Consider the following 12,924-nt stretch of genomic DNA (forward strand, 5'->3'; position numbering starts at 1 on the left):
TACAGACCAGCTGGTCACAGTAATATCATCTTATTTTTTCTACAAGTATCTGCTGCATCAGCAAACAGAACTATAGTGGATCTACAGTTTGGGTGAGAGTAAATCCCAATTAATTTCTTTATGCCAGAGAAATTAATATTAATTTCACTGTAAACCAAAAAACAGCAAGCAAGAAGTAGAGCCCAAAATACATGTCACTTTTTGACAGCCTTTAGGTAGCAATACTTAGTACAGTGCATTCAGTCTCATATCTGAGTTTTAACTCCTTTATTCCTCTCTTAAGGTGAACCACATCTTGGTGTCTCAAAGAGATTTTTTTTTTTATAACTATGTGCAGAGAGCACTGACCTAAAGCAAAGAGCTTTGGTAAACACAGAATAGATCAGAGGCTTTAAGGGTTTAGCAGTCCACAGACAAGACATTTCTTGAAACATATAAAACATTGGCTGAGGAACTGTGCAAGGAATCATCTGGAAATATTTCCTGCTGGAAAAGAAAAAAATCCACAAATGAAAATACTGCCTTAAACAAGCACAAGCAGTTTATGTGCTGCAGAATTCTGAGGAAAACCTTACTGAGACGTCTGTACCCCAAAGCCCCATACAACTCAGGATAAAATATCACAAAATCTCTTCTGTTTTCTCCTTCTCTTAAAAACAAATAAGCAAACAGGCCCATCTGCTGCCTTTCGTTGATAGTGAAGAACCCTTAAGGCAGCTGAGAGTGGAATATTGCCTTTATCATTGGCTATGATTCTATTCACATATTTACTGCGTAGTCAAAATTAAACATAAGAATGCAAAAGGAGTCCTAACCAGCCTGAATTTCATCTAGATAAGAGGGTGTAAAAGTGGTGCTTGAAAGAGCAGTACTCTACAGAGGGTGAAACTGGAAAGTTATCCACAAATATGAGTGAATAGGTTTACTGTACCAATCAAGCATGCTGGCAACAAGGACCACCTGCCAGAATAATCTCTCTCTGAGACTCTCTTAAGAAACTAAATCACCTGCTTAAAGTTTTATTTAAGTGAAATGGCCCAGAAAAGCAAACACACTGTAGCTTGTCAGCAGGTCCTCAAGGGAAGAGCTATTTGTTGCTTGCCCAACTGGCCAGATGAGGAGCACTACCTTTTCACTTATTCTGAATGACTGAATTTTGTGTTCAGTGGTAGTCCTCCCCTCCTACACATATGAACACAAAGTGGCTTATAAGGCATGTCAAAAGAATAATGTTTTTGGTCAAAGACATATTTAGTATGGGAAAACAGGCATTGTTGGGACACCTACCCATGCACCTAAGGTACCTCTAGCCCATAAAGCAAGTGAAGCACAAGTATTCTGACGTTTTAGTAATTTAGTTTTGTTCTCTCCTGAATGATCTATACACAAAACACTGTTTTAAGATTACTGTACTTGTTACAGCAGCATTTATGTACTCCTGGTAGGAGTTTCACTCAGTCAGGTACAGATACGTAATATAAAATGATTTCTGTATTGAAAAGTCAAACAGGGAATGAGGTAATGTTAAAAAGTATAATTAGTTTAATTTTGCAGGTAGAAAACTCTAAATGTGTCTCACCTCAATCAACATAACAAGTTGCGGCCCTGCTAGAACATAGTCATTTTTAGTTCCACTCTACTACTGTACAGAAAGATTGCTCTCTGTCTACAATGTGACTGTTGTAGGAAAATAGCTGACTGTAGGTAATAGTCTGACACCATCTAAAAAGTTAGCAGTTGCTCAGAAATCATTAAAAAATATGCATGATTTCTTTTTATTCTGGTGTATGTATTCACAGCATAACCTATTTCAGATGCTGAGTCCTCATACTATATTGTGTCTTAAAATTTCACAGTCCTCAATCCAGGTTCTCAGACTGAAAATTTTTTGTACCACTTGACACTTACTTTAAGAACTCAGTGAAGAAAGGCTTCAAGCACTGCATTATGTCTTGTACAGCCCAACTTACTGTTGTAAGTTATATTCACTTTGTTCTGAGCATCAGATTCTGTCATTCTCACTCGCAGTAACTTTTCCCTTTAACTCCGTGAATTGCTCCATTGGTTTTACACGATTTGAAGCAAAAGATTAAAATAGAATTTAGTTCAGTATCTTCTGGGCTGCACTAATTCTGAGAATGATGAAGGTACCACTTTGTCTTCTCCCTCCATCATTCTCTGCCTGGGTCATAGTGGAGAACTGTAAGAGAAAAGCCTTTTTTTTTCTTTCCCCACAGAATGTATTTATCAATACAGTGGTATTCGAGGCATGTATAGGTCTTGTTTGAATTTTTTCTGTATATCTGAGCCTCGTGTTTGGGGGCATTAATTAGTCAGGAAAGGAAAGACTTGAAGTCAAGGAAGGTCTTTTGCGTAAAATATGTTACCTTCTATGTCACAGAGGTAGATAGAATATAAGATGCTTATTTTTTAATGAGATCTTTAAAAAGTCATCACTGTTTTCTTTGCACTTTTTTCCACTTAATTTTCCCTCAAAATGGAATAAAATAAATAAGCAACCTCTGTTAAAATTGTATTTACTGACTGAAATGAATTTGTGCTGTAACATGTTATTTACAAAGATCCCTGGGTGACCACAGGAGAACTACAGTGCAACTACAATTAAAATTAAATTCTGTATACCATCCCAGAAAAAAAGAAAAAAGGAAAAAGAAAGAAAAAGAGGCCAGACAATTCGATATTACAAGGCTTTCAACATCATAAGGCTATATTGTTTATATAAAAATAATGGTCAAGTGTCAAACAGATTTAACCTCTTTGAATGCATACAGAAGGCTACTCTGATGCTTTAAGTTCCCATTTTTAAAATGTAACTTCCATAATTTGTTGATAACTTGTAGTTCATAGTTCATTACAGATAGGTAGACTTTTCCCTAAGAGAAAGAAAACTACATGCAGGATACTTGAGTATGTGAGTGGACATGTATATTTCAAACTGAAGACAAAAAATAAAATAATTCCTCTGGCCTTGACTAAAACTGACAGCACAGTGCAGCCTCTTTAATGACTCGGGAAACAGTTCCTGGAGAAACTCAGTGAGCCAGGACAGTCCATACGCAAAAATGTTCAGAAAAAAAGTGGCAATATTCCTACTTTTCCAAAAGAGTCTGGGATCTTCTCAAAGAAAAGTTTGGTGTCACTAATGTGAAAAGTGTAAATTGATAACCAAGCCCTCTTTTTTGGATGAGTAGTTCTGTGGTTTTTCAAAGCCCAGTGAATGAAAACTACACCAAAAGAACAAAATATAAGACATGATTTTCTGAAATAGAAATCATCTAGAAATTATGGCCACATCAGAGGGAGCTGAGAGTGCTTAAAGCTCAGGAAAGTCCATCCTTTTCTTTGATTATTAATGCCTCAGTACTACAAATTTACTGTATAAAGTCAGAGGGGATAGTAATCACACCTATTTTATAGTTCTACTTTCCACGCTGGTTGTAAAGTAAGAGAAAACTCTAAATAAGTGTTCCAGTTTCTTTTTTTATTATTATTTTTTATTTATTATCCAGGATAACTTTTACAATTACAAGGCTTCAGCCTCAGACATCTGCTGGATCAATGACCATAACGTGACAGAAGAGGAAAATTTAGTCTCTATGTTCCCTACACATAAAGTAAAACAGCTGATGGCACAAAAGATATGCACTATAAAATTCTTAGGGCCCCTAGATGGCAGTCAATAGAGGGATTAGAAATGATTTGTCCCTCCAGCTTCAGAAAATGAGTAGCAGGGATACCTCTGAGTCCCTCTTGGGACAATGTGCTAGTGATTCCTTAATTCGATGTCTTCAGGCTAAGTTATTTCCTTCACTTTGTTGTATATTTTTTTGTGAATGCCTGCCTGTTGTTACCAATATTGTCATTTCTGTAAGTCTGCATGCTAACATTTATATTTACTATTAAACCAGAATATAGAGTTTGCAGCAGAGGAAATTGAGGGATTCAAAAGGATTGAATCCCAAAGGATAGGACTGTTTATGTTTGCTGTGTTCTACAAAATGTGGCTCACATGGAAGATGTGCACTGGGGCACAGACGGTGGATTTGTGTGAATACCGATGATACCCATCTGAGAAGGACAAGGATGCCCTTGTCAGAGGGACTCTGATAGAACCATGCCGACTGCTGTTCTCTCTCTCACACCCCTCAGATCTAGCTAATGCTTAGTCCCTTTACTCTAAATCCACACTAGATTCAGATTTTCCTCTTTCTGAATAAGTGTGGAATGAATTTTAAGTCCTCTACATTCTTATCAGTCAGAAATGTGATTTCCCATCTTAAGTATGCATAACCAAAACCCATGTTTATAGCCCTGACAAAGATTTTTAGGACTACTGCAGGAAGAAATGCAGACTCCAGTGATCTTTACTCACTCCTACTCATGTGCATAAAGAAATTCTTCTTTTCATAAAACTTAATCTTAGCTACAGCACTGAATATGAATTATGTAAATTGGACTGTATTATAAAGCATTTTAGAGTATAGGAGCTTGTGCCTCTTTCTTATGTCTTTTATATTAAATGAGCTCTTGTGATCAAGGTCTAACTTCTGCTAAGCATAAAAAGTGATTTGATATTTAAATTGAGTAAAAGCAATTTAATTTTCACTGTCTGGGAAAGCAGAGATTCCAACCAGATCGGTGTGTTCTGTAGTTATCAGAGAAGCAGGCCTTTAAATTAGTATCTTTGCTTGGGATCTGAAAAGAATACTTTTAATTTGTTAGTTTTCTTTAAAATTAGTTTGACACTTTTGTTTAACTCTGGCCTGTTGGGCTGAATGACTTACACTAAGCTTGAATATCCTTGAGACAGATTCCAAGGTCCTTATCAAAAATCCTGCTCCAAAATATTTTAATAAATTGGGTGCTTCTGAATTGCAACAGTGGAACTTTGTGAGTGTTAAGAACAAGTGAAAACTGAAGGAATTTAAGCAGCTGGGTTCAGTCCTGCTTCCATGCTGAAATAATTGCTGCAAGTGGGAACAGGACTGAATAACTGTTAAAAACTAACAGCTTACAGCAACAAGGCTGCTACAGTTAAAGACAGAAATGATGGATTCTCTTTAACAAGTGAAAGAAAATAATAATATTTGGTTCTCTTATTTAATCAACTAAATTTGGTTTACTTACAGTAAGGAAAATGTAGTTTTGTGTATCTAATATTTTCCTAGGCAAATTTTCTTTTGAGTAAATCTTTGTGCACTGCTTTTAATATCTTATACACAAGTACAGTTCATTATTAGGGTTAATTCAAGTGGAGCTGAATGTGGTCCAGAGTCAGGCAAAAACACAAACCTTTGTGTACATACACTCAAATGCCATGATGAATTCAGACGATTTTCTGGAGAAAGGTTTAGTCTTTCATAGTCTTTCAAAAGATCTCTCCCACTTTAGTAAAAAAAAATATGCAATACTATAATTTTTTTCCCCATATGGATCTGTATTGTTTCTATTACAAAGTCTACAGAGCAAATGGTGTGGCTACTAGATTTCCAGTTCTGGCCTGAAGAGGTCCATTTTCATATTCTTAAGCAGCCTTATATTTTCATTGCTGTTTTAGGCAGGATTCTGTTCAGAAACTAACGTAGGTTATTTCATTTTATTGTCATCTATTGATTTTACTTGGAATTAAACACCTTACAAGCCTTGGCTTTGTTTTTTCTCGGAGAGTTTCACCTCCTGTCAGCCATCTTGTCAGGTATCTAATCTGAACCAACTAATTTAGATCTGTGCTGCTTCTAGTCTGCTGAGAGAGAGGGGAAAGCACTTCTAGAGGCTTATTATCCAAAAATACATATTTAGAGTAGTCAAAATAAACTATTCTCTGGAAGGAGTGTCTTTCTGTCTTGATGTGCTACAGAGGGAGGTTAAATGGTTAGCTCAGTCTCAGTGGTTAACTATTCCACAATTAGCTATGTGTGGTGAATTGAACCAGCTTTGGTCCGAGAAACATTTTTTATGGGTCAAAACCTTATCCCCTGGTCACTTTATAGAATACATCATTCTTCTTTCATGACAGGCATAATCACATTGAAATAACATAACAATATTGACATTTAGTGACCTGTTTGGCTGTCTTTTCTGGCTTAATAAAAAAGCTTTCTTTTTTATTTTATTTTGTATCTGAAAGACTGTTTACCCCACGGTAAAATGCATAATGGTTTTCTCTGTCATGCTGAAAGCTACATATTAATAAAACATCATTAGTAGCTGAAGTAACAAAATAAGTGATAAAAGAATCTAATGGAAGAATTATTATCTATCCACTTCTCAAACCTCAAGGCCCATAGCAAAAATAACATCTATATTCAATATTTCTAAATTACTTCTCAGACCTATGGAATGAAGTCACAATCACACAATGGCTGGGGTTGGAAGGGACCTCTGGAGATTATTTAGTCCAACCCCTCTGGTAAAGTAGGTTCACCTAAAGCAGGATCATGTCCCACTGGGTTTTGATGTTTCCACAGAGCTGATTTCCAGCAGGTCAGCCCCTAACCTGTACTGGTGCATGGAGTTATTCCTCCCCAGGTGCACTTGCCTTTGTTGAAGTTTAGATTCCTCTCTGCCCAACTCTCCAGCCCGTCCAGGTCTCCCTGAAAGGCAGCACAGCCTTTGGGTGTACCAGCCACTCCCTCCAGTCTTTTATCATCAGCAAACTTGCTGAGGGTGCACTCTGTCCCTTCACCCAGGTCACAGTTGAACAAGACTGGACCTAGGACTGACCCCCAGGGAGCACTGCTGGCTACAAACCTGCAGCTGGTCTCTGTGCCATGGATCACAACCCTCTGAGCTCTGCCACTGAGCCAGTTCTCAATCCATGTCATTGTTCACTCCTCCAACCCGTGTTTCCTGATCTTACCTCTGAGAGTGTTATGGGAGACAGTGATAAAAACCTTGCTGAAGTCGAGGGAGACAACATCCACTTCTCTCTTCTCATCTACCTGGACAGTCATGCATCATAGAAGGCTATCAGACTGGTCCAGTATGATTTCCTCCTTGTTGACTAAGGAGTGTTGACTACTCCTGATAACCTTCTTTTGTTCCCTATCCTTAGAGATGATATCTAGAATGAGCTGTTCCACTACCTTTCCAGGGACAGAGGTGAGACTGAGTGGCCTGTAGCATTCTGGGTCCTCCATGTTGCCCTTTTGGAAGACTGAAGTGACACTGGCTTTCCTCCACACACCTCTACTGTTCTCCATGACCCTTCAAAGACTGAGATTAGCCTGGAGAAGAGGAGGCACAGGGGAGACCTCATCACTCTCTACAACTCCCTGAAAGGAGGTTGTAGCCAGGTGGGGATTGGTCTCTTCTCCCAGGCAGCTATCGGTAAGACAAGAGGGCATGGTCTTGAGCTCTGCCAGGGGAGGTTTAGGTTTGATATTAGGAAGAAATTCTTTACAGAGAGGGTAATCAGGCATTGGAATGGGCTGCCCAGGGAAGTGGTGGATTCTCCACCCCTGGAGGTTTTTAAGATGATACTGGATGTGGCACTTAGTGCCATGGTCTAGTAATCATGGCAGTGTTGGATCAAGAGTTGGACTTGATGATCTTGGAGGTCCTTTCCAACCTGATTCTATGATTATACGATTCTATGATCTGCCAGCTCCCTCAGCACTCACGGCTAAATCTCATTGAGGTCTATGGCTTTGTGGGTGTCAAGTTTGCCTAAATAACCTCTAACCTGATACTCCTTTACCAGCGGAAAATCTTCCTTTCTCCAGACTTTTTCTTGATTCCAGGGTCTGGAATTGCTGAGAGCTGACTTTTCAGTAAAGACTGTAGCAAAAAAGCCATTCAGTAACTGCATCTTCTCTGTATCCTCCATCATCAAGACACTCATTTCACTCTAAAACATATAGGATTTTTTGTAGGTGAAAAGGTACATTTATTGCCACACATTCCCATGCTATGAATAGTAATAAAGCTTTTAAGCACTGAGCAGAGTACTAATACTGATAGTGAAAGCAAGGTGGACACTCTTAAAACAGTGTTCTGAAAACTATAACAACTGCTGTTCTTAATAACCAGGGAATTTTTATTTTTTTTTTACAATTTTTAGGGTTACGATAAGGCCACATCCTTTCTTCACATTGCTGTATATTAGATTTATTGGATTTTTTCTACAAATGCAACAAAACAGAACAAAAACTATTCTACTTACATAAGTTCATCACCCATTACAAAGGAAAGGCAAAAAAAATACTGAATGTTTCGAAATTAAATTGCCGACAGGTACTTTAATTAGATTTAATGAAATAAAGGTTGAGTTGAATAAAAAAATGAAGTTCCAAGAAAGTATTCTATGTTTTGGCTGATTATAAACTAGTTTATAAACCAAACAAAAGAAAATTACATGTAAAACTTTCTTTAATATGCCATTAAAGGAATCTTCTCTTTCAACAAAGCATTAAAAAATAGGGATAGAATACTTGAACATCTAGTCCCTCTTACAATAACCATAAACAAAGTTATTTTCATGAAATTGGGTTGCTCAGAGAGGTTGTAGATGCTCCATCCCTGGAAGTGTTCAAGGCCAGTTTTGATGGAGCTTTGAGCAACCTGATTTAGTGGAAGGTGTCCCGGACCATGGTAGGAGAATTAGAATTAGGTGATCTCTAAGGTCCCTTCCAACCCAGGCAAGTCTATGATTCTATGAAATAATCCAGGCCCTTCTTAAAATCAGTTAAGTGACCTGTACTCCCTTCTCAACTATCCTATTTTATGTATGTTCTTCTTCCCTAATTCTGAACTGTCTACAATGTCATTAATGATCATATCCAATTCTCTTACAAGATTAAATATAAACCTTTTAAAATTATACTGCCTATATTTAGTATTTTTCTTATTAATATTAGTACCTCCTAGCAGCATTTTTCTTTCCTCAATAGTACTACTTTTATTTAATTTTCTATATTCACATTTATCTATGTTTTCTTTAGCCATTCACAACTTCTTTCTCTCCATTCCTTAGGTTAAAGTTCTTCTGATCTCAATTTTCCAATCGCTAGTTCAGAAACCTCAGCCTCAAAATTACTCAGAAGGACAACAAGAAGACTTCTCGTTCAATGAATGGGAGGATCAGACATCCTCCATCTTTCTCATTGTAGCAGTTCTGTGTCCTCCAAGCACCCTTACCAGCACCACCCATTGCAAAGGAAATCTATATTTTCTCTCAAAAGTGTGTTAGTGGTATGAGCTATGGCTTCTGTTTGCTGAAAGCAGGTCTGAGATCAAATTCCTCTCTGAAACCATCTCCAGGCGAGGGTAGAGACAAGAGCAGCTCAGTGTCAAGGATACCACAGCAGTTTAGGTTGCTCCAGAAGTGCAGGATGGAAACCCACAGAGTGTCACCATAAGAATCCTTATAGACTTGTATGAATAATGACAGTGTGAAAATTAAGGATTTTAATGTTTGAACTGACATTTTATTCTTCCAGACTTACTCTCTCACGTGTTGGAGGCAAGCTAGATTTGCTGAGCTGATGAGGTTCCCTGAATTCTCACTGGTCTTCCCGAATTTGGGGTTTTGTTTCTCTAAGTCAGTACAAGACTTCTTTTCATGTCAAAGAAACTGAATCAGCACCATAGAAAGAATATTATTTATCAATCCAGAAATAGTTATAAAGACCTGAAATAGATTCAACCATCCAATGGAACATAAAGTTATACAGATAAAAAAGCAAGGAAGCTATGACTGGCAGAGCAGATTGTGATGGCAAGAAAGTCACTGATACAAAACCAAAGGACAGTCAGTGGAGGGGAGAGTTTTGATCGAATATCTGCTTGGTAATTTTGAATTAGTACTTAGATTTTGAGATATATAGCAGTATGCTGAAGGAGACTTCTGTTATCCTGATGTCTTCTGGAGCAGACAGTAATCTGAATTAATTAATACCAATCTACTTTTAATAGAGTGTTTCTGAGCCACATTTCAGTAACAAATGTTACACAGCAGAAGATAAAACATAGCCCTATCTGATGTATGTGGAGCCTCAGCTGTACATATTTGACCCCTATTTTACACAGTTGCAGCTCATTGATTCTCTCTTTTAAACTCCTGGACTGAGCATTCAGCAATCATTGGACCACCCATACATCTTCTGAGCTGATTTAGTCTATGAACTGTAACCCTGCTACAGGGCTGTAATGTTTCTGGCACCTACAGTGCTGGCTGCTTGTCATTATGACATATAACCTAGAAGATGTACTTAAGAACAAATAACCTCAGAAGTGTTAACATGCCATCAGTCTTTTCAGCTAAAGCAAAGACAGGGCTTGGGACTATCCAAAAATGAATAAATGAGCAAATTCACATACTATCCCAAAGTTCAGGTTTGGAACAAAAAGTGTCAGAAAAAGAAAGAAACCTAGACAAGATCTTAATGACTAAAAAACCTCATTCATTTTACCCGATGAAAGGCTGCAAAGTTACACAAGCCATTTTTCTTGTTTTTACTGGAAAGATACATATTCTTTTACATAAAATGTTCTGTATGAATCTGGTGATGGACAAACTTAAATTATAAATATTTTCCTTTTCCAAGGTTTATTAAAATGCCAATATGAACATAGACCGTTTGAAATAGAGAATCCTAATTTAATATAGCAGAGCTTTTTAAAAGGTCAGGCAGAACATTTTACACTGAAAATTAAAATATAGATGGCACTAGAGTTGGAGTTACTGTTTATCCCATTTCAGTCCTGATCTTAATGAAATTGCATTGAATTTTTTATAACGCATCAAAAAGTCAACACGAAACAGTTCACAGAGTATTAAATATATCAACAATATAAAGCTAGGTCAGATAATGGCAGTATTAAACAAAGACGAAAGGTAACAACACTGGCTTCAATTAATGTAGTGAATTAATGAATGATCTCTATTACTCTACTCATGTTCATTAAACAAGTATAATGGGCTTCTGAATTGTCCATGTGAACCTAGAGAGTCTATTCAATCAAAATTACCTATGCTTACTGTCAATCCCTTGCTGATTATTCATTGTCAGAGGCATATGTAACTAGCCCTTTGGCATTTCCAGTCGCTGAGAACTCAGGCATGCAGTATTACCAGGGCTGTGTCTGTGAACACAAACTCCTCAGACTGAACAACCCCCATTTTATAGAGTTGTATATGTGTGTATTTGCATACATAAATAATACACTGGTCCTCATTAGTTGCCTCTACGGCAATTTTCCACCTATGTACTCTTCCCATCTTTTAAAACAGAAGCATGATTTCAAATGTGGACTCCCAAAGGGAGTAACAGTGGTGGTCTTAAAGATGACGCAACTTTTAATTCAAGTAAACTCTTCCTAGAGAAAGCAAGAAGATGGAAGGAGAATTTGGACAAATTTGTACCTTTCTGAGTTGGCAGCATCTAAACAGAGGTGCGCCGGCAGCTGTCAATGCCTGCTAGAACTACAAGCAACTCCTTGGAAAGAAAGGGACTGCTGCTTATTTAAAATATGTTGTCTTAAAGGAAGCATCACGGTTTTGCTCATGTTTATCCAACTGGTTTGTCACAAACCATAGAAGCAGGATCATTTTGCTTTGCTTTCATTTCTTGAGCTAGGTTCAGCCCTTAACCTTCTTATGTTTTTCTTGCTGTTTTCAAGCTCAAAACAATAAATCTTTCTCAATAGCTTATACAAGACAGCCCTGTGGTTTTCTTTAAACATAGTACATTATTTTTGTGCTATTTTATGACAGAAGTATTAGAATGAGGTAAAAGCACTAAACTCATGTTAAATGTTTCTGTAGGAAAGATGGTTGCATTTATTAGGATTAATAGACTACTTATACTGCAAACTAAAATCCTCTTTTTATTCACATGCAATATAGTGTGCAGGTAACCAAAATCCAATCTTCTTAATCCTCAGTGAAGCAGCTTTTTCCCTGACTTCAGCGACAGTTCAATTTCTGTTATGCTAACCATATGCTCCTGATTGATTATCAGTTATATTTAATTATTCAGAGTTACAGATGGTAGTTTCTTGAGGCAAAATGCTGATCTCTGGAGGCCCTGTGTGCTGATGCCTCTGTCTCTGCAGTTACAACACTTGAGTCCCTTAGGTTGAGAAAAACAGGTAATTTAACCACTTCTGTAAGCTGTATCGGCCTATCCAACCAGGAGAGAATGAAAAGATCCTGATACTAAGCTAGTAGACTAAATCCACAGAGATGGAAGACAGGATATTAAGATAAATGTTCTGAAAGAACCTGTGTTGCCAGTAATTAATGCCACTCTTTCTGCTTATCCATTGAAAGAAATGTTTTTTCCTCTACCAAGTTTTTCCCATTCTCCACATTTAAAGGGTATTTCTACTATAGTACCGAAGCATGGCCTTGCTTCAATACCAGCAGGACCTTAGTTTGAGACTCTCTGAGGCCCTGCTGTCATCTACTGTAATCCCAGTGTGCAGTTCAGAGCAATATGTAGTGGGCAAAGCAGGATGGGTCAGAGTCATTTGTACCAGAGTGGAAAGTACATAGACAGCAGAAAGCAGAAGAAAACATTTGATTTTTGCTTCTCCACATGTTAGTAGTAGTTAAAAAATATATAAATTTTTAAAAAAATCTCCCCTTGTGCATTTTTTTGTGATCAGTACCACAGGGGCAGTGGGAGAAAACCAACCAGCTTTTTTTTTTTTTCACATTGCTTTCTTGAGAGAGGTTTTTTGTTTTCAATTCACCTGATAGCGCAGTCCCAGCAGAATGCACCTAACAAATCATAGTGAGTGTCTGCACCTTGCTATGTATCAAAGTCCCTTAATGTGCCAACAAAGTTCTTCAAGGTCAGAAAAGCAGTTTATCAACCTCTTATATCTCTTATAGGAGACAATAAATTTATTCTACTGTTGGAATCTATGAATAATTCAGATGCTCTGTGAGATAAA

At 37.5% G+C, this 12,924-nt stretch overlaps 1 long non-coding RNA gene across 1 annotated transcript in view; it reads left to right on the top strand.

The window, feature by feature from the left end:
- The window catches only part of LOC116796955, a 43,955-nt gene extending 32,395 nt beyond the window's left edge, over positions 1 to 11,560 (top strand). Inside the window, exon 3 of the long non-coding RNA XR_004360546.1 lies at positions 11,255 to 11,560. This is a non-coding gene — a long non-coding RNA (uncharacterized LOC116796955). The remainder of the gene's footprint in view (positions 1 to 11,254) is intronic.
- Positions 11,561 to 12,924: the final 1,364 nt, after the last annotated feature.

This window comes from Chiroxiphia lanceolata, chromosome 1 (genome assembly GCF_009829145.1).
Source record: "Chiroxiphia lanceolata isolate bChiLan1 chromosome 1, bChiLan1.pri, whole genome shotgun sequence".
NCBI lineage: Eukaryota > Metazoa > Chordata > Aves > Passeriformes > Pipridae > Chiroxiphia > Chiroxiphia lanceolata.